This window comes from Lacerta agilis, chromosome 2 (assembly GCF_009819535.1).
Source record: "Lacerta agilis isolate rLacAgi1 chromosome 2, rLacAgi1.pri, whole genome shotgun sequence".
Classification (NCBI taxonomy): domain Eukaryota; kingdom Metazoa; phylum Chordata; class Lepidosauria; order Squamata; family Lacertidae; genus Lacerta; species Lacerta agilis.
In genome coordinates, this window is record NC_046313.1 from 92,657,565 (window position 1) to 92,683,378 (window position 25,814).

General features: G+C 39.8%; 1 protein-coding gene across 6 annotated transcripts in view; it reads left to right on the forward strand.

Moving 5' to 3' along the window:
- The window catches only part of FOXP1 (forkhead box P1), a 533,089-nt gene that overhangs the window by 213,644 nt on the left and 293,631 nt on the right, over positions 1-25,814 (forward strand). For 4 of the 6 annotated variants that reach the window (XM_033141225.1, XM_033141233.1, XM_033141229.1 and 1 more), the window contains one exon: positions 11,372-11,437. The gene's annotated coding sequence lies outside the window, so the exon portion shown is untranslated. Of the gene's footprint in view, positions 1-7,642; positions 7,814-11,371; positions 11,438-25,814 lie in introns of those variants that run through there. The other 2 variants (XM_033141222.1, XM_033141223.1) reach the window with 1 other exon arrangement.

Sequence of the window (25,814 nt, forward strand, 5' to 3'; positions counted from 1 at the left end):
AGTGGGGTACTGGGGGGAATATAGTGGATTTTAAGCTGCTATTTTGTCAGCATTGTTTTACAGATTATAATTACGTTAAAAATTATTGTGGATTACTTACCATATATACTTGAGTATAAGCCTAGTTTTTCAGCACATTTTTTGTGCTGAAAAAGCTGCCCTCGGCTTATACTCGAGCGAGGCGGGTGGTGGGGGTGACGAGAAAAAAGCCCTTTCTCTCCGCTCGTGCCGCCACCTGCTCTCCCCAGTCAACTATTCCTTAAGAAGTGTAGAAGAACAGCGGTTCTTTACTCTCCCCAGGCAGCTTGTTCCATTCCTGAACTGCTCGCATAAATGCAAACTTGGCAAAGGAGGAAGAGGAAGGAGCAGCCCAAAGGGCTGCTTTCAGGCTGCTCGTTCCTCCTCCTCCTCCACAGCGGCAAAGGTGAACCGGCTTATACTCGAGTCAATAAGCTTTCCCAGGTTTTTGTAGGAAAATTAGGTGCCTCGGTTTATATTCGGGTCGGCTTATACTCGGGTATATACGGTAATTATTATATATGACTTGGTAGGGTCATCTCACAATGGCCCAGACATTATAATTGTGATATTTTATGCTGTAATTGTGATGTTTTGTTGTTATGTTTATTGCTCCTGTTGTTATATATTGTTTGTAAGTCACTTCAGAATTTACACAAATGGAAAACAGCATAGAAATATACCGGTAATCAGTCAGTCAATTCTGCTCCTGAAAAGCAGCATCCGATGTAAAACCAGGCACACTCTTGCATCTCTCTTATTTTCATCCTATATGACACAAAACTAGAGCCACGAAGAAGCCAACGTTTTGTCTGGTATATTGCACCAAGTACAGAGTGTTAATATGGGTATTTTTTTTTAAACCGCAAGTGCATTTTTGTGGTTTCACAACTCTTAGTGTGAATGGTTAGGAAAAATAGAACTGATAACCCCAGTGGCAGAAATATTTCCCCCCCTTTTATGATATTTATTATTATGCAAAGATGTTCTCTGGTGGCTGCCTATTAAAACTGTCTGTCTGTCTATCTGGCAGGAAGCATATCATTTGGTTGGGTGCCATCACTGTGGGCTAGTGAAGGATATGGGGATACGTTTGGGGAATTAGCCACTAAGCATGAGCTTAGCCAGATAGTTCTGTTACATGTCATTTGTTTTCCTCTTTGCTTGCTTGAATGAGTTGCAGAATTTTACCCTATGCAAATCCAGTGCACTTGAACATCACAACAAACCATGCTTTATCATAATGGGAACAAACCTAACCCCCCACTGGTCTACATATTCCTCCAGCTGGGTTAATTCCTGTCACGGTGTCCAAAAGCAGCCTATGTGTTGTTGTTGTTGTTCAGTCGTTCAGTGGTGTCCGACTCTTCGTGACCCCATGGACCAGAGCACGCCAGGCACTATAGAGCTTATAGAGCTTTATTCATTAAATTACTCTTAATTTTTTAGGTGTTAGCTGATTGGCACAGATTTGTTTCTATTTTAACCTTTGAGGGCCATGCTGATCAGATTTTTTAAAATATAAATTACGTTATTATTAATAATAAGGCAAAGAAAAACAACAGGTTTTTAACAGTATTTTATAAAACGGGAATTTAGAGGGATGCTTTGTGTCATGCTAATTTGTCTGTGCGTAGTTGGATAAACTAATTATTTCCATCAGTTACAGAGCAATAAAAAACAAACCCTTACACAGGAGATTTAGAATGAGCAGAGGTGCCCTTCCGCTGTGTTCTTCTGGCCGAGTGGCACAAACATCACTCCTTCAGGGTTGACTGCCCCCTTCTGCCTGCTGAAACTGTGGGAAGGTGGGAGGTATGTTTGCAGTATCCCCTCCAGTGGAGGTCAGTGGAAAACCCTGAAACCCGTGGGGCCATCCAAGGGTGGGGAGTGGGCAGGGATCCATTGGATCACAAACCAGTCTTGCTGCTGTTGCCTGACAGTATCAGGTCTGATGCAGATGCGATCGCTGCACCAGCCTGGTGAGCGGCTGGGTTGCAGATGTGAAAGTGGCTCCACTGCTTTGCACAACCCAGGTGAAGGGGCATGTGTGTCCTGGATTGCACCTTTAGTCATACTTTCAATGGGACAAGAAGTTAATATTAAGTCCCATTGATCTCAACGAGTCTTCTCTAATTATGACTAAGCCTAGATCCAACCCATAATTGGTCAGAGTTAGAGGAAATAGTTGATGGTGATGGTTTCAAAATTGTACACTGATATGGCACTTACTGACGTGGCTTTTCAGCTGAACTTCCAACATTTAAATAATGCTCGTATTTCCTTTGAAACCATATTATGCTTCATTTCCTGAAAAAGACTAGTGATAGTGAAACTGTGCGTGCTTTACTACATATGAGTTTGATTTACATCGCTGTCCAGTTATGGCGTAGTGTAGACAAAATGCATGTTCTACTATTTGTCATTTCTATTATTTTAATGTGCACAGCATTTCAGGTTGTGATTCCACAAAAGAACCTTGGTTGTCTAGTTCACTCTTATTCTGACCTTGCAGATCAGGAACTGATATTGAGATACAAGGACTTATGTCTTGTTCAAGGACATCTAGTAAGTCATGGTAGATAAGGGCCACAATCCATATAACTTATTCAGGTATGTGCAAGGATGTGCACATATCTAGTAGGTTAAGTGATGTTTCCTCTCATTAGAACAGCAACATTACAACTCAATGTTGAAATTCCCACAGGTTCGAAAGTAATTTCCTATGTGGCCTTCGGGAGAAAGGATGTTTTCGTTGCATTGGTATTTGTATACTTTATTTAAAAAATAGTTTATAAAGAGATATGCACTTGTTTGTATACTTTTAAAACATATACATACACACAGCTATCCAAGTATCCTTGTCTCTCTTTCCACCCCTCTTTAAACAAGTATTGTGCAGGAGCAGAATAATCAGCTTACATAATGGGTGCGAAGTATAGCATATTTAAGGTTGAGTTTATCCAGATTTACAATACTGTACAGTACCAGAAATTATTCTTTGAACGCTGTAAAATAATGTCAGTGTAATCCCATGTAACAAGTGTACCTGTTTATTCAAATGCTTATCTCAATTTTGAGGTATCCTCTAGGCAGCAAGGGTGCATTGTAAAGGTTAGTTATAGTTCTGTCTTCATTTCTGCACATGGAATGGTGAAGAGTGTGCTTTCTTGAGAAAGATCTTTTTTCTAGTTTTCTCACCCAAGTAGTAGAAGCATGTATCTGTATGTGTTGGGAGATGAATTACTCTTCTGCCAGAAGCAGACGTTCCAATTTTGGGCCTGGTTCCACTGGCAAAGTCCCCACTGTAGTTGCTGCCAGCTCATGAATGATGGGATCAGGCCTTTATTTGGAGCTGAGAGCACTTGATGTGGAAACAGGAAATGCACATTTCTAACCTTCTAGAAACGTGTGTTGACTGTTTTCAGTCACAAGTCCAAAGTTTCTCCTCCTTGCAAACAATGGTGCCATTGTGCCCATCGTATCTGATTAGTTCTTGAAATGTTTTAGTAAGTCTCTCTTAAAACATTATAAGAAGATAATCAGCTGCCTTAGAAGGTCCCCATCTGGAGTATAGAGTTCTTTTGCTGAAAGATGTTTTGCCTTTCTGAGATAGCTCTCGCATTTCATCATCTGTTGTGCAGAGATGAAGTGCATATGAAAAGTCAGTGACTCTCAATCCATCTGTTGTTATTATTTTCCACTGATAATTGGCTCGAACAATGAAATGTCTGTGTCTGTAGCCTTTGAAACCATATACCCTGTTTATTTTCTGGAGGTCTCACTCCCCTCCCCCAGTCTCTGTACTGTATGTGTGTGTGCTTCATTTTCCTCTCAAGCATATAGCTAGTGGAGCTTGCATGAAGATGACATCTTTGACTCGGTGCATCAGGATGTGTCACTCAGACATTTGAATCTTTAATCCCCCCCCCAGCCCAACAGAGTGCTATGGCGAACAGGCTTAACAGCAGGAAAGACTGTCGGATCCAGAATGCAGTGTTATTCTACCTGAGGAGTAGTATTTATTTCAGTTTCCTTATTAAAATATTAATTTAAAATCCAGCATCTATTAGCTATGGAATTAGACACCACCTATAATTGTATATTATATTCAGTTGCATCCAGTTTTGCACGATGCAGAGCATTAATATTGGATTCCACTAACAGCACTTCCATTAGCTTGCTCAACCAGTATGAGATATATGTGAGCAAGAAGGCATAACTACCAGCCAGAACTGCCAAAACAGTCATTAGAACCTCCATGGGGATGGACAAAGGCTTTTACACAGCGATATACTGATTACATTTTGTTCTATGGTTTATTTGCATCAAGGTTAGATCACTGTTATCTATGCAGAGAATATGATCTAACACCTTATTTGAAAGGTCATTTCAAATAATAATAATAATAATAATAATAATAATAATAATAATAATAATAATAATATGGTGAATAGTAAAGACATTTCTTATGGACTCTCTCTGTGAGGTATTAATTAAAACCAATCCTGTTAAGCATTCCCCCCTCCCTCCCTGGTCAGGTCAGGAAATTGAGTTACTTAGTTCCAGTTTTTTGGGGCAACGCCTGCAAAGGGGACAATTTTTGTCTCATATCCTGTTGGCGCAGGGAACTGTTTTTTGTTTTACAGTGCAGCTCCTGATATATTGTTTTATTATTAGCATACCTGGTCTATGAGTTGACCCAAAGACATAAAATAAAAATCCAGTTTGCTTGTGCTTTCCCACATGCTTCAAGAGAAATTCCAGTTACATGGGTATTTTCTAGCTATGCTAGTTGAATCCAAAGCTCTTTTAAAGGGGTATCTAGTAAGCACTGCTGTTGCATGTCTTTTGTTCATTTAACTGACCAGGATCCAACTCTCCCCTTGGTGCAGTCAGAAACTGTAAGCTCATGGGAGGGAAATGCTTTATTTTAGCAGTACCCCTTTAATAAATATCTCATGGTGTGTTGTGCTGGTGCCCCCCCCCTTTTTAGTGAGGTCTTTGAAAAAACGAGAGTAGTCTCCAAAAGCAAGTAAAAGCCCAGATGCAGAAGCCCTCTCTTGATAGTTTGAGTGCTGCACATTAAAGCTTCCTTGGGTTTCCAGTGCTCACGTAAATGAGAGGTTTTCTTTCATGTGAATAAGTGCTTGATAGACTGTGTATCAAATAATTTAGAATCCAAGTAAATATAAGGCCTATTCTTAAATAGATAAATAAGAAGGCTACATGTGGCTGTCACATTAATTGTTATATTTTGTGGTTGTAGAAATATGTCAACTTAGCTAAGAACAGTCATATTACATTTACTTTTCTTTTTAAAGATCTCATTACTAAAACTAACTTGCCTAGGATTTTATAAGATACTACTATAATTTTACATCTACATATGCCATTTAAATGTGTGTGTGAGAATAATAATAATAATAATAATAATAATAATAATAATCATAATAAAAAAGCTAACAAGTAAAAGGTGCACTAATCCGAAGTGGAGTCTGGCACCTTGTACGCCTCCTTCTGGCAACTCTTGCAGCCAAGCTGGTGCCAAAGGTAATTGCTCTGCTTTCCTTTGGACCACATCAACAAAGCCGATAAGTGGGTTTTGTTGTCTTGGCAGCCCAGGACCTGTATAAACACTTCCTAGGCTTGTGTCCCAGGGAGGTCACTTTGGTGCTGCTAACACAGTGGTTTGACTTTACCCCCAGAGGTGTACCTGATTGTCTTTCAAGACAGACGGATACCACCACCACCACCATACAAAGATGGGCAGGTGATGGAGAAGTTGGGGGTGGCTAGGGAGGCATTCCTTCTCTCCTCCCCATGTCCTTCTAGGGTTCTCTGCCTCCTGGACACCTTTATTCCGCATACCAGCTAGGCCCCTGCAGAGCTTGTCATAGGCCTGGGGCGGGAGTCCTGTTAGAATAAAGTTATAAACTCAAACAAAAAAGCAGTGAGTCCCTGGTGTGGGCCTCCAGTTGACTTACCCCTCTGAGGCCCAGGGCAAGTGTACCTGGCTGCCCCCCATGCTCTGCAGTTTATTGGCTCTCATCCAGTCCATTACTGAAGCCAGACACCAACCCACATCTGCTGTCACTCTTGCAGATGTAGGCTTTCGAGCCTCAGGCCTTGGGGGGGGGTCTGGAGCGAACTGCCAGATGGGCCAGATTCAGGACCCTGGTGGGCTGGATCTGGCACACGGGCCATAGTTTGAGGACCCCTGATATAGATGTTACATGGCTTGAGGGACAAGATTATTCCCTGTGAAATCCCATGTGGAAGATTGCACAAGACTGTGCAGCATCCCCTAAGCCCCATTCTCTGGAGGTGGCTGGCCAAATAAGGACACGATCCATTGCAAAACACTGCCATCCAGTCCCTGTTTGGGCAGACGCTCTAGGACGATACCATAGTTGATGTTAATGAAAGCTGCTGAGAGACCAAGGAGAATCAACAGGGTCACCCTTGTCTATCTATGAACAGAGGTCATACAGGGAGGGTAGTGCTCACATTTCCTCCGTGTACTAAAACAAATGGTCAAATTTTGTCTTTAACAGATGAAATTATATACTTTGGAAATTCATATAGGGGATGGCGTGTAAAACAGGGCTGGGGGAACCTGTCACCCTCCAGATATTTGTTGGACTCCAGTTCCCAGCAGCCATACTTAGCATGGCTAAAGATCAGGGATGATGGATGTTGTAGTCAACTTTTGAAGGTTTCTGTTTTGTTTTGTTAATCAAGATGTATATAAAATTTAATAAATAATAATTTAGCAACTTTCGGAGGACTACTTCCTTTCAAGAAAAGATGCATAGGATTGTTCTGCAAACTGTTTGGGGTCATCTGATGGGGGGGAGGGGAGTCTGAAATAAATATCAAATTTCCTCTCCCCCTTCCAACTTTAATAGAAAGTATATTTGTTTGTATTGGATTGTTTCTAAAGCAACGCCTTTCTAGAATATTCTGTACATTTTGTTATTTTGAGAAAAAAATGACAGTTTGAGCAATAAAATTGTTTCTATTTTGAAACAACAAGAAACAAATCCTGCCTTTCTTTTTCTTAGATGCTTCAAAGATGTAAGTTGTAAAGTCCTTCCTGCCCCCCCCCCCAAACCCAACAGCTTAGCCTTTAACATTTCCACTTATAAATTAGTTTAATCAATGTCAGTGGAATTTACTTTTAAGTATACATGCTTAGAGACTCAGTCAAAACCTGTAATTCTGATGAATTTGAGGTTTAATTAAAGAAAGTATGTTCTACCTACTGGATTCTTTCCTGCTTGTACGTCTCTTTGTCTTTCTCTGCCTTGAAAGGTGTGTGGGTGAGGAAATGTTTTCTTTTGTGACGGCAAATGTCAATTCAGTTCTTAATACTGTTCCTATTTATTAGTTGTTATTGCTGCTATTTTGGGGGGGGGGCGGGGGTTGCGTGTAGCTATGTGATCTTTTTTAGCCACCATCCCTATTAAACAGGCTGTGCAGCTCCTGAGAGATCAGGACAGGTAGAATGCACAGCAGGCGTCTGATTTGAGCCAGTTACTCATTTGCCGAGTGTTTGTGTTTATGCAAAGGGGCCTCTTCCTGCATATTTAATCTAGAGTAAGGCAGTGGCTTTTGTTGTGTTTAGACCACATACCTTCAGTCCTTCCTTACACTGCAGCCAATGTTGAGGCAGAGAAAATCTGGCTAGTTAGAAGTAAACCGTATGGTCTTTCCAGAACTCTCAACTTTTTCTTTACTTGATTGGGAATTATTACAACGGCTCAGACCTTGTCTTCCTCTTCATTAATGGGTAAGTGTGTATTATTAAAGATCATTCTCCTTTATTGTTACTCTTTGTAAATGTTCAGAATCTTGTCTTGCAGGAGCCCGGGTAGTTTAGGGAGTTTGTTGCAGCCTTTAAGGTTTGTGAATCCAGGTGTTTCTTTAGGGTTTACTTTTTCTTGTGCAGGTACCTGGACCTTAACAGCACACTGTTCTCTGAGAGGAGGGAGAGGGGAATGTGTTTGACTTGCTTGTTTGTCGGGCATTTCTGTTTGACACTGTGGGGGGGGGGGTAGTTTCATTGTTTACTAAAAGCTTTCAAATGGCATGCACAATAGTTTTGTTTTTGTAAAAAGCAACAAGACAGTTGTTTCTGTTTTGTCCTCAGTTAAGAGTCCTCACCAGAATGCCTGTTTTATACTAGGGAGTAGGTTTTTTCTTTTTTCTTTTGTGGAAATTGAATCGTCTCTTCATTGATATTAATAGCACACTAGAGATGTTAGCTACGATGCAGAAAGTAATAGGACTATAGAGTAGGAAACCTGATAATGCAGAGGGAAAGTGGGATGAGGGAAGCTGACAGTCCTATTGCTTCTCTGTGAGGGGCAGAGTTAGCATAATGGCACCCTAGTTTTAACTGTCTACTAAAGGCATTTTAAATATCACTTGCTGTTACTTTTAATCTAGATATAATTGCTGCTGTGTGTTCTCTTACCAACTGCACCAGCTCAGGTCCTGATTGAATCTGCGTTAAAAAATGAAAACCCATGCCTGAAACTGCATTTATGTATGTACTCTGTATGAGATTCGTGCAGCCTATAAGAGAATGATGGCTTCTATTTGAAAGTCAAATGAGCGTGTGTTTTTTTTTGCTTTTGCTTTTTGCTTTTTAAAGAGAAAGAAAAATAAAACCCTCATGTTTGTTCAAAATATGATTATTGTACATCGAGGCTAGAAGTAAGAATTTGGGTTACCAATTAACTATTTCCTTCATTTGAGTAACTCCTCTTAAACAGAAGAGTGTGCTATTCTACCACATGTTGGCAAGTGTGAGGATCTGAATAAAATTTCACCAATCTTATTAAAATGTGTAGGGACTTTTTAGTCTTCTTGGGTGCAAATCAGCACACACATTCAGAAGCATTTTATTAAAAATAAGACTGCTTAAAGTCCCCCCTTCATGGCAACATTGCAAATAGCTTATCTAATTGTTAGTATATTACTTTTATAGTCTTTCTTTATGAGGAAAAAGCACCTCAGTCAAAGCACCTTATGTGATTAGCGCTATTGTATTCTTAAATTTTGATTGATAGAGATAATAGTTTTCACTTAAAAATACAGACAGGTACTTTAACTTTCCATGACAATAGCTATTTGCATTTCTTTTATCTTTTTGTTTAACATTTGTGGGGGTTGGGACAGATTTGATTATTAACTCTTATTGCACACTGTGGTAAGTGCTAAAACAAAGCTTTTGTCAGAGCTTCAAAGGTACAACAGCAAATATTGTTTTTATTGTTTCAATATTTAAAGGGTGTTAAAGGATACCTCAGAAATATTTTCACATGACCATGGCCAGGAGTGTCACTTTGTTGTAAGGTAATATAATAGTCTACCCATCGTTCCCTGGAAAAGATGCCCAGATTTCTGTGTTGCTGTTTGTCTGAAAGGAGGAATACTTTCACCTGATGGAATGAAAAGACTAGAACATGCATAGCACGTTTCTCTTTACCTAACATAAAAGAGGGAGTGAAACTGTTAAGTTCATAGGAATCTGAAAGCTGCTATAGAACGGAGGGTGGAGACTTTTTCAGCAGCAGAACCATGCAGTGTGGGTCATTGGTGGAGTAGTAAAATGCATTTTGTGTGTCCAAATTTGAGATTTCAATGCAAAAAAATCAAATTTATTAGATGCATCAGCAAATACATATATTGCATGAGATGTCAAAATATACACGAGGCCCCAGTATGCATGTGCTGTTGAAGTGTTATTTAGGAAGCTTAAGCCTAAATTTAAACAGTGAACGTATATAGGAAGGAAAACTTTTTTTTCCTAATGCATTGCCCCAGTGCCTGCAAATACAGCTGTTGTATAGAAGAGGGGTGGTGGTGGAATATTTCATGTTATTGCCTTTAATTCTCCAAGTTTTTTGGTTGATGTTTCTAACACAGCTGCATAATTGTTAAAGTTGGTACTAATTGATGAAGGAAAAGTTAATAGATCAAAAATTCATAGGAAGATTTGATTACTTGGAAGATTGGAAAAATAACTGATCTGCATGTTTCAAAAAAAAAGGAACAATTTAGAGTATATAATTTTCTAATGCAGGTGACATTACTTGATTAAATGACCCTTAATGTCCAAAGGCCAATTTACGAAAAAAGCTACAGTGTTAGGGAGAAGGTTGTTTCACAACAAACTAGCCTTCTAAAGCTTAAGAGTATACCGTAGTTCCAGGAGTAATGTAGCACTTGCTTTTCAGACATGTAGATTGGTTTGTATTAAGATTTTCTTAAATTCCATTGAAGTACACAGAAAACACCCAATTCCCATTGATTTCAGGAGACATTAAGCACCTCAACATTCAGTGAATTATACCTGAAAAAAAGCTTCACCGGTTGTCCACAAATGTCATACTGTTCTTCAAGTGATCAATGCTTAGTTAAATTTGGAACAATTTGCTATTAGCACATAAGCTACTTACCAAAGTGTTTAGTAATGTGATGTTGAATTAAATTTAAGTGCTATTCGTAGTTTGATCTATTAACTTGATGCAAATTAAATTTCCCCCGCTTATTCTATACACTGATAATATGACTAGAAAATGGAAAATAAGTTTTGTTTCTTAAAGGATTACATACCGTTTTGCATGAAAGAGAATACTGTGATGTTTACATGATAAAAAGCACACCCTCCCTTTAGATCACATAACTGTGTACTTTTCCACTTTTTAATGGCACCAAGTAATCCTTGGTATACTTGGTGTGTTCTGCATGACTTACAACGGAATTCCCTAAAAACAGTGATGTGTATTTATTTTGTAGGGGAAATGTCTGAATGACGAAATCAGTTCTGTTGATATACTCAAGGCAGCTTATCTAGAACTATATCTTTTTGGGTTAACAACAAGAGCAATAAGGACTGTGGTAATAAAAGTAAGCCTTAAAAGAATTAAATCAGTACATAGCCACATGTATATGTTGCACTGAAACCTACCTGATCTCTGAGAACAAAGGCTTCTGAGTAATATATTATTCAAAGTGAGAATAAATGGATAAACATCAAGATTGGGAAAGTTTGTGCTAGAGAGAACAAAGTCAGTTTCATCTGTAGAGTTTTTCTTTGCCCCCAAAGATTATGTTTTGTTTGTTTGAACTGAGCTTCACAATGGCTGGTACTGATAACTAACTGTCCTGTGACTTGATTGTTTTTATTACCTTGCTCTGAAAGTCATTCACCATTAAATGCAATTGGATTCATTTGTTGTTTTATTTACAGTTGCCCTTGATAATATCTCTGTGAAAATATCTCTCATATTGTCGCTAGCCCTGGTCAGTCATACTGTGGTATCCATTTTGTTTCCAGGGTAAGAAGATTGACCTTTTTTGGTTGGCTGTAGCTGAAGATTGCTTGGCCGAAGCCACTTAAAAGGTAAATAAATTACATGTTTGTGCTTGGTTTCCATGTGGAGTGAAGCAAATGCATGGGTTCAGTATCCTGCCTTACTGCCTGTTTTCCTGTGAATGTGTCACATGGCACTGTGAAGTGCCTCAGAATCCTGTTGGAACCCATAAAGTCTGGAAGTATCAGAGCTGTAAACAAAAGTAGTGGATTATTCTGGGAACTGTGGCTAAATCATAGTTCTTGGAGAGTGAAATCCTATGAATGTTTACTCGGAAGTACAGTCATACCTCGTGTTATGTATGCTGCGTGATGCGTACGTTTGGGTTACGCACCATGGCGACCCGGAAGTAACAGAACGAGTTACTTCCGGGTTTTGTGGTTCGCGCATGCGCAGACGTGTCAAATGACGTCACGTGCATGCGCAGAAATGCCAAATCGTGTCGTGCGCAGGCGCGGCGCTTCATGATATGGACGTCAAGGGTTACGAACGGAGCTCCGGAACGGATCCCGTTCGTAACCAGAGGTACCACTGTACTGTGCTCAATGGAACTTCCTACTTAGAAAAAATATGTATTTAGGATTGCAGCATTTTTCTCATAAATGAATTGCAGCCTCAGATTTATGTTGCATTTAACAAATAGTTTATTTCAAATTTCTTTGCTAGCTTTGTATTTCCTATCCTAAAGTTATTTTGCGGCTGGTAGTTATAGCAAATTTGGGGTATGCTTTGTGGAGTTGTATCAGTACAAGCTAGAATGTTTTTCACTGTAACCGGTATAAAAAATACTTATGCAGTTCAGACTCGTTGGCCACTTTTGGATGCCATGCTAAACATAAGCTTCAAGTTCTAGGTTTTATGATCTTCCCTCCTCCTCCTCCTCCCATGCAGCTGAGCGTTCAGTTTTTGCTTCACCCCAATTTGCCTTTTTGTCTGAGTTGAAAAAACTAGGGTTATTAATTATGGTTTGTTTGAAACTTGCAAACCTTGAAACCATGGTTCATCAAAAATGAATGAAAGCTTCTGAACAGCTCCACCTGGCTGTGCAGGAAAAGGAGAAGGGAAGAGGCAGTGTGCAAGCCTGTGGCTCATCTCAATGCTTTCATGTACACTAACGTATGTTTTACATCTGAACATTTGCATCGATTTCAATGAGACTTACTACTAAAAAAGTTTTTTTTTTAAAAAAAAAAAAGAATTCAGTGTATTACCTGGCCTTCATTGTTTCTCACTCGAAAAGAGGCAGTTCCCTCTATCCTTATAGGGGCAAATTACAATTAAGAAAGGAAGTAATGTCTGCCAGTATTTGGAGATGAAGCTATGCTATCTGGCTGATGTTCATCTGGCTGTTTTATATTCACTTTCTCTCGTAAATTAATAGTTAAGTGCCATAGCAACAAGCATCCGTTGTGTAGCTGTAAGTAGTGAATGCTCCATTATATAAAGTCAGTAACTGTTAGTCTTTGGTCTCTCAGTCTCATTATGTGTTTACGTGCAGGACAATTATTTTATTTACAGGTTTTTTTTTAATTCTTGAAAAGTCTGAATACAGTGGTACCTCTGGTTATGAACTTAATCCGTTCCGGAAGTCCGTTCTTAAACTGAAACTGTTCTTAAACCGAGGCGCGCTTTCCCTAATGAGGCCTCCCACCACCGGTTCCCTTCCACCATTCGGATTCTGTTCTTAGATCAAGGTAAAGTTCGCAAATCGGGACACTGCTTCTGGTTTTGTGGAGTTCTTAAACCGAATAGTTCGTAAGCAGGGCTGTTCTGAAACCGAGGTACCACTGTAATAATTATTAAACAGTTCATCAGGACATCAGGAGTTCCAACAGGCTATTATGTAATGTTAACTGCTGATAACAATAGCTTCATCTATGGAAATATTCAAATTTAGCTGTAATTGTAAAGTAAAAATACAGCTTTTGCTGTCATTCCGAGTGGGTGGAAATTACTTGATTGGGCCATAAGTCACAAAGTTTCAACATTTTCTATCATACATTGCATTTTCCAATTATGGGATCATTTCAGTGTTTTTATTTATTTATTAAGTTTGTACAACTATGGTAGTGTCCTCTTCCATATTGAGCGAAGGTCCGCAGAGCAACATACAAAGAAGTAAGACTGCAGGAAGAGACAGCTGCAATCGCTTCCAAAGCAGGACCTAGGCAAACAGGGGTGTGGAATTAGTATTTCTCCTGATACGGAAAAAACAGAGACCATGTCAAGAAGAATTAGTTTTAGGCAAAGTCATGGCAATGGTATGCCTTCAGCTAAGGCCTGAAATACAAGCAAGCTTTGTGACACCACCGTATACTGTGAATGTAGATGGGGAGGAAGCTGGGTCATGGTGGCAGACTCTATTCCTAACACGCAAGGATTTCCTTTGCACAGCCAGGAACTGTGCCAAAAGTGCGCATGCACACATAAACTCAGGTACATAACTGGCATGTGCAGATAATCATGAGATGTACACAGGCAGCCGCAAAAGATAAGGAGCAGTGTTTGTGGATAAAACCACATTGTAGCTTCTTTTCTTGAGATGGCTGGTTCTCGCACTCTCAGTTTTGCACTATGGCAGCAAACTTGAGTGCAGGAGAATTTGCCATGTTGACGTGCCTTATATAAGAGAGCAGGTACTGAAGCTATTAACTGGGAGAAGGTACTCAGTATACCACTTATACTGGGCTGGTTAGCTACCACAGACACATGTTTTTCCTGCTTACCTATACTCCTGTCAGTACTATTTTCCATCATGATTTCATACAGAACATTGCCCCTTCTCCTTTTTGGTAGGAAATGAACAAAACAGGCGTATGTGCTATACAGTAATTTGCATTTTGGCTGGAAACTTACATGCCCACTTTCATCCTGTTGAGAATGGAAATCACCAAGACATTAAAACCCATAGGAGTGGGTGTCTGTAATGGAAATGGTGATGGAGGGCTAATTGGAGTAGTGCCATTGAAATAAGAAAGGTTAAGGGTTTGGTTGATTGAGATCAAGCTCAATTGCTTTGATTGCTTAATTTCAGGTGAATCCTGTCTTGTGTATTAGTGATCAAACTGTTTGTTGCAATAGCAAGGTTGTGCTTTTAAATACTACAGGGATATTTTTGTAGTCCTTAAACCTATATAAAAAGAAGGGAATATTACTGAAACAGCATTTTTCTTTCAATCTTTCTATAAATTTTGAAGATTATTTCGGGGGGGGGGGGGCTCTGTTTATTTGATATACTTTTATCCCAATCCATAGCTATCAACTTTTCCCTTTTCTTGTGAGGAATCCTATTCAGAATAAGGGAATTTCCCTTAAAAAAAGGGAAAAGTTGACAGCTATGTCCCAATCTTAACACAGGGCAGAAAATGCAGCATAAGGTGCTACCATACAATTCAATATACTCAACAATGACAATGTTAAGCAGAAGCTTAAATTAATGGTCAAATATATGTGGCACTATGTAGACAGAAGATGTTTTTCTGGAACTCTCTAGCTTTCTCCATAATCCAGCGCATGTTTGCGATTTGGTCTCTGGTTCCTCTGCCCCTTCGAAAGCCAGCTTGCACTTCTGGGAGTTCTCGGTCCACATACTGCTTAAGCCTGCCTGGTAGAATTTTAAGCATAACCTTGCTAGCGTGTGAAATGAGCGCAATTGTGCGGTAGTTGGAGCAGATACTTTGGCCACCTCCTGAGAAGAGAAAACTCCCTGGAAAGACCCTGATGTTGGGGAAGATTGAGGGCACAAGGAGAAGGGGACGACAGAGGACGAGATGGTTGGACAGTGTTCTCGAAGCTACCAACATGAGTCTGACCAAACTGCGGGAGGCAGTGGAGGATAGGGGTGCCTGGTGTGCTCTGGTCCATGGGGTCACGAAGGGTCGGACACGACTAAACAACAACAACAAATGTTGACAGAATTATACACTTTTGAGTTTTACTGATTTCACTTGGAAAGAGATAAGCATATGCTTAATTCTTTTCAAACCACTGATATTTTTCAAACAATTTAATGTTTGCTGGATCATGCCCATAAGTTTCAGATCTATACATTCTCCTTGAATTTGCACTGTAACTCATAACATATAATTAAGTTGCTGTATCCAAAACCACCTTCCTTCAAAATGAGACTCTAAAATAAAATATTGGATTTCTAGATAGAGACATACACAGAAGAACATGCTTAATAATGATGTTGGCTTCTTAGCCACATACATTTGTTTAAATACATAAAAGGCATTTTAATTTAACCAAACAAATTCAGTGGGATTTGAACATTACTGGTTATTTGTATACTGAAAACAGAGGAGAAAATTCTATTAAAAATGTACCGGTAAGTAAAGTTATATATTATTGATAACAAAAGTTATCCAACAGAAGAACAGTACTGATGGATGGGGCCATTGGCCCATCAAATTCAGTATCCTGCTCTCACATTGGCCAACCAGAATCCCTTGGAAATTCTACAAGCAGGACCTGAGTGCAACAGCAGTGCCTCTTGTGATAGCAAATTCCATGTGTGCTGCGTGAAGAAGGACTTTCTTTTGTCTGTTCTGAATCCTCAGTCATTCAGCCTCGTTGCACATCTGTGAGTTTCTAGTGTTACAAAAGAGAGAGAAAAACCTCTGGCCACTTTCTCCATCCCATGTATAATTTCACAAACTTCTATATCATATCACCTCTTAACTCACCTGTTCTCTAACCTACGAAATCTCAAACGTTACAACTTTCCTCCTAGCGGAGTTTCTCTATTGCTTTGGGAATTTTTGTTGACCTTTTCGGAACCTTTTCTAGCTTTGCAATATCTTTTTTGAAGCAAAGCAACCAGAACTCTACACCAGAGCTTTCCAGACTTTTTGTGATGCATCATTTCACGGCACAAAAATTCAGTTTCACTAGCAAACCAGAGGAGTGCGGGGAGTGTTCACGCAAGACACCAACACACTGCACTCGACACCCTAACGTGTCACGACACACAGTTTGGAAAGCTCTGTTCTACACAGCATTCCAAATACTCCTCTCCAACTGTTCCCCAGCTTGGAATTTGCAGGTTGGGTCTTCAGATAATAATAGTCTTTAGAAAAAAAAAAAAAAACTTGTGATGGGGAAGAATCATACAAAAAAAACTTGTGATGGGGAAGAATCATACAAAAAAAATTTGGGGGGAGGTATGAAGAGTTTGAAATTTCAAATAATGTTTGTAAGAATTAGGTAAATGTGGAAAAAATATCGATAACGGTGGTGGCCTTGGTAAACAACAGATCGGAGATCTGGATGCAGTGAGCACACTGTAATGCTTTCTTTCTGCATTTTTGAAATTCAGTACTTCATTCCTGAAGGGTTTCGTGAAAAGATATAATATAAATATATTTAATCTCTGTCAGATATTTTTTAAATAAGGCCATGTCAGATGCCTGTAGTGAGAATGTTCCCAGTTATCAAATACTACAGGGCCGTAGCTATGGGGACACTATCTGGTTTTTTTTGCCCCTTGTGAAGCCTCCAGAGATGTGCCATTGAGGCTTCCAGCCTGCATGTGTGTACACAAATGCTCAAGGACGGGTACCATACTGGGTCTTTGACCCGGGCGAAATAAAGCCTAGTTTTGCCTCTGAATACTATGAGAAATATATTAGTGGGATCCCAAGCATATGTCTTTTGGACAAGGCTTGGGATGAAGAGTCTTCCAACCACAACTTAGTATTTGGGTAACAGAATGAATGGGTCCTAGTCTAGATTTCAGTCACCCTGCCCCTGCTCATGTGACTTTGGATGAAATTTCAGGGTTTTTGCAACAATTTTTCTGTTCTATCATGAATCTGCATACTGTGAGCAATTTGTGAGATTGCTTCAACACTTCCCCAGATTGTAACCTGAACTCATTTTGATTTAGTCAGCTTTTTATCAAATTTTAATTTTAAATTTTATTTTTAAAAATTGTATATAGCTGTTCATTGGTAGATCTCAAGGTGGTTCACAGCATAAAAATAAATGACAAAACTACAAAATACATTATAAAAACAGAAATAAGAAATAAAGGGGGGGGGGTAAAACCATTTGCCAAGGACTTGTTTGTGTCATTTGCAACAGGAACACACATTTTCTAGCATGTTCTCACGAACAGAAGGCTAAAAATAAATATCAAAGAAGAATCTCAGTTGTTATGAATCTGTTGAGTAGACAAACTCTGTTTTTTTGTGTGTGCAAAGGTAGGTTTTCAGAAAATGTCCAGACATTTCATAGCAGCTTTGGGTCAGTACAGTTGACTATTTCATATTTTCAGACATCACAGAATCTTGGACCAACACAATTTAGAGACTTGTATGGGACTAAATTTGAGACAAAATTAAGGAGTCTGCCACTGCAATTGTTGTCACCCACAGTAAACTCAACCTCTCTCACCTGGTTGTCATATCTTGCTTTCTGTCTTGGGTCAGGAACAGTTTTGTGATTTATGGAAAGATACATTGTTTTAAAACACATAGTCAAGCAAAGAAATTAAAGTGAAAGCAAATGAAACTCACTTAAGCACCTTGGCAGTATGCCTTAAGATCTTCAAATCCTACCCATTAACTGAATGAAACACCATGTGTGTTGGAATCAACATGGTATAGTTTGGCTCTATCAGATACCACAAAGTGTTACCTGAGGAAGATTAGATTTGGAGTTCCTTCATGCTATGCTAAATAGTGATACTTTTCGTGCTATGTGACCTTGTTGATGTAATTTGCCAGCTTTGTAGAGTCGCACAGCTCTCTTTAAACTGGGCATTGTTACCTCCTGTTGTATCACGAGGGTGTTGTGAAAGTAACTATTCCAGATTGTTTTGAGATCCTTGTTTAAAAGACAATAGGAAATTATTAATTGGGGGTTTTCCCCCTAATGGGTAAAGACATAAATGGCATTACAGCTGTACATTGTGGGTGGACAGTTGTCCTCTTTCTGCCAAAAAGACTGTGTATGTTCTTATCACAAGAGACAGAAAATGTAAAACAATTTATATCACTGAACTGGAAGACTATTGTGGAGAATAGATGGGTGAAACTGTGACTTCTTATAAAGCAATTGGGTAAGGAAGATTTATAAATTAGATTAGGACATTTTGGATTAATTTAAAAACTATTTGAACAAATCTCATTAATATGAGCCACTAGAATGCTGTATCGAAGACTTCAAAGATTTGCCAGAGGAGTTCTCTATAGGCTATTATCTGCTCTAGTTAATCATCTCAGGAGAGCATGTTTCTTTTGTTTACTTTTGGCCCATTTAATTTTTTTCATGCCTTCCTTAACCTTTCTGAACATTAAATACAGAATATGTCTGTGTATATTATATTGGCTCAGGTGTGGTGGCATGGGAACACAAGGGCTATAATTTTAGACTTTTCTCCTGTTCTTCAGATAATATTTTCTCAACTGTAAAAGTTACTCTTTGAGTCATGTTTAATGAGGGTGTGTTGGTGTGTGATTATCCTTCTACAACATAGGTAGAGAACATGGTCTACCAAACCAGTTTCTGGTCTTGAATATTGTATGATGATGATGATGATGATGAAGAATAAGAGTTTCCATAGGAAGAAAAGGTTTGGCATGTGTATCATCTTCCAGCATAGGAGACCTCTACCTTCCAGGCTTAGAAACCATATGATAGCCAACTGGCTTCTTACTGCCTTAGTTCTATACTTGTAGATGGCTTTTGCATTGCATAGTTGGGGTTGTATTTTGGCCTCCAATCACTGAGCTTGTTCATTCATGACATGAGCTCTTCTTTGTTATCAATGAAATGGCAGGATCTGAATGGGGAAATATATTTTGCTTGGCCTTCGGTAGTTTGTTGTATCCTTCTGAGCAGGAAGCAAGGTTGCAAGTAGTGATAGGAAGGTACCACTCCTGTATTGAAGCTTAAAGACTTAAGTATTGTGGCAGAAATGGCTACCCTTAAAGCTCAAATAAAGGAAGTAAAGAATTTGCTTTCTGCCATAGTGCAGTCTTTCCTGTGGTTAATTGATGTTAGATGTTTGAACAGAACATAAACAAAACTTAAACATCAATTGGTATGAGTACTATACTCTTTATGGTGAGCCATCACCGCAGTTAAAATCTTTATTATTAACTGTGCAACACAACAAGCACAATAGCTTGGTGGTTGGCATATGCCTACTTTGATCCTTAGGCCTCCTGCAATTTTTCAGATGCTATGTCAAACTAAAATCTGTACACTTGACAGGCTCAGTGTTGTTTCGAATTGTCTCAGAAGATCAAAGCTGTTAGCAACATTCTAAAAGATGATTGATCATCACCATGGTGTACATGAAAAGCTGATTAAACTGTAGAAAAACACAGGATACATTATTTTCTTCTGATCCAAAATACACATTCTGTATAATCTCTGGTGTGGATAATCCAGAGGAAAATTATGATCATTGATGCATTTGAGAAACCTGAAGCTGGTCTATTCAAAATGGGGAAGGTTTCATGGATAATCCAGAATGACGGTCAGCTCTGAGGCTGAATTATTCTTCCTTTGAACTACAGGTGCTAGTCCTACTCAGAGTAGACCTGTTGACATTAATGAACCTAAATATCTGTAGAATGTATAGGATGCAAGATAAATCATTTCAAACTGATAAATATGCTGACCTAGGAATCCATAGGCTTGGGTAGGTAGTGTAACACAGGCCACTTGTTCCGATCCTGTGATATGGACATTGTTTCAACCATGGTGTAGCAGCTACAATTAGGATTGTTGTACTAGTGCAGCTGTCAGTCGCTAGGGAACTGACTGTACCATGTTACAGGCTTATGAGTAAGGAGAGGGTAGAAAGTGGTGTACTGTGTTATGTAGTATCCTATTTGGATGACACTTGAATTGCAAAAAAAAAAAAAAAGAACCCAGGCCTTCGGCCATTAAATAATCTATGGCTTATTAAATGTGGGGGTACTGTTGTTACAATGTTGTTGTTGTTGTTGTTGTTGTTGTTGTTGTTGTTATGCTTTTTTATTAGTATGCCCTATATAGTATGTTTTTATTATTATGCTGTGTAAAGTATGTCCTTAATATTGTGCACTGCTCTGGGATCTTTGGATAAATGGCAGTATGTACATTGAATAAATAAAATAATAATTCTAGAAAAAATGAAGTCAACTGATTTGGGAGCTGGGTACTTTTGATATGAGTCAGTTATGTGTTATGTACCCTCCTACACATATGAAGGAGGGAGACACATCAGATACATAAAATATGTTACAGTAACATTCAACTAAAAGGCAGTTTATCTGTATTCACTGCTGTGTATTTCTAGTGGATATGCAAAAATACATGGGAATGATACAGCATTGGCCAATTATGGCTGTAGGGTACTGTCAGTGCCTGGCTATGCTTAGCACCTTTTTTAGTTCTGTTTTTCTTCCCTTCTCTTGTATACAGGGAATAATTAAAAAAAAAGTTTACAGTAATCCTACTACTTGAACATTTCAGTGTACTGCCTGCCCAAAACAAAGGAATTGAAAGGCACAGTGGACGGAAAAGCGTTAGGTGCTGGTATATTCTTACAGGCTAAAACCAGCACAGGTCTGCTTTCCATCAAATAAAAGTGAGGTTGCCAGATTGATTAACCTTTTAGGTATAGCTAACATGTTTCACAGCTGACATCCTGTGTTCCCTAGTTGTTTATTCTAACAATTTTATACTGTACTGGATTCCATTGCTGAGGCCCTGGGAGTTTTACGATTGCACAATTATTTAATATGTAGCGGATGAATTCCTGCTAATTAACACTTGCTTTCTCACATTTCCTTAGTATTCCTAAAAGAGAATCAACAATTTGGGTTTTCAGTGTGCCTTACTTACCAGTAATAGTATGCTTAAGGATCTATCACCAGGGATGGCAGACATCTAATGGGGGTGAGATATAAAATACAGTGGTACCCCGCTAGACGAAAATAATTCGTCCCGCGAAAATTTTCGTCTAGCGGGGTTTTCGTCTTGCGGAGCGGCAATGGGAGCCGCGCTCCGCAAAACGAAAAAAAAAAAAAGACGAAATTTTTTCGTCTTGCGAGGCAGCCCCATAGACTTTTTCGTCTAGCGGGGCTGCCTCCCGCTAGACGAATGCTTTCGTCTAGCGAGTTTTTCGTCTAGCGAGGCATTCGTCTAGCGGGGTACCACTGTAAATGAATTAAGATTTGTCCTTTACTGGGGCAATGAAAATACGTAATGTAACCTGAACTCACCATTTAGCTACTTTTGGTGGCAGACTGTAATAATTGCTCCCTAAAATGAGGGATTTTGGTTATCTAGTACAAGCAAGAGAGACTGCCACACCCTTAGTACCTGTAATAGGAAATTCTCTAAATTCCCAATGAAGCAACCATGTGTGTTTGAGGTATTTTACTTCATCATCTATTAGTTGAACAGACAAAAATCGTTTCGCTTCTGAAGCTCTGTTGCTACTGGCTGCCAGGTGCATGGTTGAGAGGTTGTGGGGCTACTTAAATCGATTTTGTATAATTGCTTTTGTATAATCAGAAGGAAAGAAAGTGACTGGCTGTTGGTATACCATCTGGTGTGATTGCTTGTGCTGCACTCATGTCTTGACAGTTGATTTCATAGAATCATAGAATCTCAGAGTTGGGAGGGACTCCAAGGGTCATCCAGTCCAACCCCCTGCAATGCAGACATCTCAGCTAAAGCATATGACAGATGGCCATCCAACCTCTGCTTCAAAACCTCCAAGGAGGGAGAGTCCACCATCTCTCATGGGAGTCTATTCCACTGTTGAACTGCTCTTACTGTCAGAATGTTTTTCTGAATGTTTAGTTGGAATTTCCTTTCTTGTAACTTGAAGCCATTGGTTCGAGTCCTACCCTCCAGATTTTGTGCTCCCTATTACTTGAGTGCAACATCTTATTTGACTACCGCTATAAGGCCTCCTGTGATACTTAAGGCATAATGGGGTTGCGATATTAAAGCTGAAGTGAGTGTATATCCCATGAAAAGCATAACTAGTGATACTTTGAAAGAAGGACAAATTAATAATATTGCTCCATTGCTGATACCCACCACATAACCAGAAGGTAATCCAGTTATCTGATGAAACAAATACAATAATTCATTCCAGTGGACTGCAATCAAACATGTTAAGTGACATATGCCCTGGATTGTTCTTCATTGGACACATTCTTCTCATAGAGGTGCTGCCATGTCAGTAGACACCTTTTAGCTATTTTTTAATGAGAGGACAGTTTTAGCATCTGTAGGTTGCCTTGGTTCTTTTCAGCTTTGAGTGGTTTGCAGTTGGTCCTGGCATGTTCAGCTACTGCCTCAGTCCTCCTGCCACATCGTTCTTGGCTAGGCCATACGTCAGGAAAATTCCTGACATGTCCTGGTTTTTGGGTGCAAAAATGGTGTTGGGGGAATTGTGCCGAAACGGCAAAATGTCTGGGAAAACATAGGTGTATGGCAACGCAAATCAGCTTAAAAAGCTTAAAAGCACTATTTTGGGGTGAGGTTTCCCCACAAAAGCTCAACAATTTTGGGGTTCTCCTAAAAAAAGCTATACAGCTTTTGTGGGTGTCAGGAATTTTTACTTTTTTAAATATGGCAACCCTATTTTTGGCTTAGCTGTATGATTCAGAACATTTCCCTTTCTTTTTCAGTCTTGTTCTATAGATCACTCATAAGCCACTGATCCTCTAGTCCCATGTTTACATTTTAAGTGACTGGTTTTTTTAGCTCTTTTGGTTTCTGCATGGAAGCACTTTATTTGAGTGAGTCACATCTGATGGTATATTTTATGATGATCAATGTGTTTTCTGCTCTGGGGTGGCCATATCTTGAAACACAAGTTGAAACATATTATTAAAGCAGTTGAGAGTTTGTTCCCATATATTTTTCCCCATCGTGGGTGCATACACCTGTGTAAACCTTCAGTATGGAAGTTCTGCACACATGCCCATGTTTGAAAGCTGCAGTGTATACCAGCTCCTACACAAGTAGACTGGCAAAATAAATACCTTCTGTATGAGAATGTGTGTGCATTTTCCTACACCCCTGTAGGAAAAAAATGTTACATATGAAATAGCCTTAGGTCCTTTCCGAGACTACTGTGATATTAAAAACAAAAAATCCTCATTTTTTCCTTTTAAAATATTTGCTCTCCTGCTCTGTTACTCACTATATGTCACTTTGCCTTTTTCACTTTTATGTAATTGTTATGTGCTCTGCAAAATTACTTTATTATTCTAGTGAGTTTCCTGATATGAATCACCCTAGAGGCATTTTTGTTTGTTTGTTTTTATATGACCCATCTTTGTTTCGAGGAACTAATGACTCCCTTGTCCTAACCTTTAAATCCGACGCTCACTCCCTTATCTGGGATGACTAGTGGTTCTGCATGGACACCTGAATTGTAAACTGAATCTGCTCTATCTATGGGTTGCTTCTGGTCTCTCTCTGGCCTTAAAGAGTTAATATAATAATTATGCACAATTTAATATCAATCATAGAAGAGAGTGGGAGAGCTGGTAGCTACGCAGGGACTTTGGACAAGTTACTTAATTTTTAAACCAGTTTTGAACACCCTTTTAAACCAGTTGGTTCAGACATAATGCTAAACAATAGTTTAACACCATGTGAATTACCGGTAGTTTGCTTGAGCCTCAGGCTCATGTACTTCCCCCATTCTCTGATATAGCCATGAGGAGGAAATCAGAAGCATCAGCTCTTAAAACTAACCAGAGTTTACTGTTTTATTCAATCTCAGAATTCTAGTTAGTTCAACCCGGGCTTTTCCATCCTGGTGCCTTCCAGATGTTGCTGGAGACAACTCCCATATGTAGCCAGTGATCAGGGATAATGGGAGTTGTAGCCCAGCAGCACATGAAAAGCACCAGGTTGGGGTACCCTTTTTTCTTGGGGAAACTAGCATCCTGGCATCCACAAGAACTCTGTACCTGCTTCAGTGAATGATAAAATATTTCTGATTCTCTGTTGCTGTCCGTGTGTTTCTTTGTTGTCCTGTATCGTGAATAAATTTATCGGCTGAAAATTTGGAATACTCATATACACACTTTCTATCTGTCAGCAGTTGTGATGAGGGACTATTGCAGATATTAAGAGAAAGCCCATGTCATGTGGCAGGGAAAATTCTGTGAGCTCAAATTTATTATTGGCCTTCCGGCGGCTGACGCCATTGCGGGTGGTCGTGGGCTGCTTCGGCTGCGAAGCACCCAGTCCATCCCGGGGGTTAGGAGCCCTGCTACCGCAAAGCGGGGCTCCGGTTGGGGTGCGGGAAGAGCGTCCCGCACCCTGGGCTCCCCGGCTGTGCCCGTTGTGGCTCCGAACCCTTCCCCCGCTCCCCCTGTAAAGGGGGAGTGGGGGTGAAGGGACGACGGAGCCGGGCTATAGGGGACATGCCCCAACCGGGATGTAAATGCGGCGACAAAGCCTGTGATGAGCGTCTAAGTTCTACCTGTCCTTAATGAGCTGTTAAGAACCCAGAGGCGGTGAGTAATTGATTGACTCTTTGTATTCCTGGAACGATCTGGGGGAAAGAAGAAAGGCAGCCCGCCTCCCTCCCTTCGGGAGATGAGTGACTGCTGCTACAACAATCGATAGAACGTATTTGGAATTTGAAAACTGAGACTGTTGAGATTTCCCTTCGGGGGTTAACTGGGGAAAAAATATCTCCATTTGAAGTTTTGGTCTTTATACTCCGGCATCGGAGAAATGGCGACGACTTGGACTTTCGTGGGAAAAAACTGAAACAAAGAAAGGAAGAGACAGGAACTGAAACTTGATACTCACCCTCCCTCCTAAAATGCTGGACTTTGCGCTTGCACTGGTATCGAGCTCTGGTTTGGAGGATGAGGAAATGCTTACTGTCTTGCAACTGGAACTGCTTAATCGAAAACTACAAATTTTGAGTGGAATTATAAATGAAAAGAACTTACTTTCCACAGAAGAGGCTTTTCAAAAGGTCTACACAATGGAAACAAACTTTGGCAAAGAGCTGGGAGAGGCGCTTGAAGGATGGTTTGAGATGGCTGGGCAACTCTGAAAGGAAGGGGGGCCGGTTTCTGGGGGTGGCAGCCCTGGAACGGGAAAATTTACAATATCCAGACTCCGAGGTGGCAGCTCGGGGGCAAGGGACAAGGAATTAAGATTTTTACAAGAAGAAGAAGAAGAAGAAAAAGAAACGGAGAAACCCAGAATGGAGGGGAGGAACACCCTGAGGCTCGATGCGGGGTTTGTTGTGGATGCAGCCTGGACCTGTGGACACTTAGAGGAAGACAATTGGAGATTTGGTTCTGGTGAAAGACAGAAAAAGACAATGGACAGAGGGGGAGTGGGTTGAAATATTAAATGTATAATCCAAATGGTCTGCCATGGTATCCGAAATCGGAGTGTGAA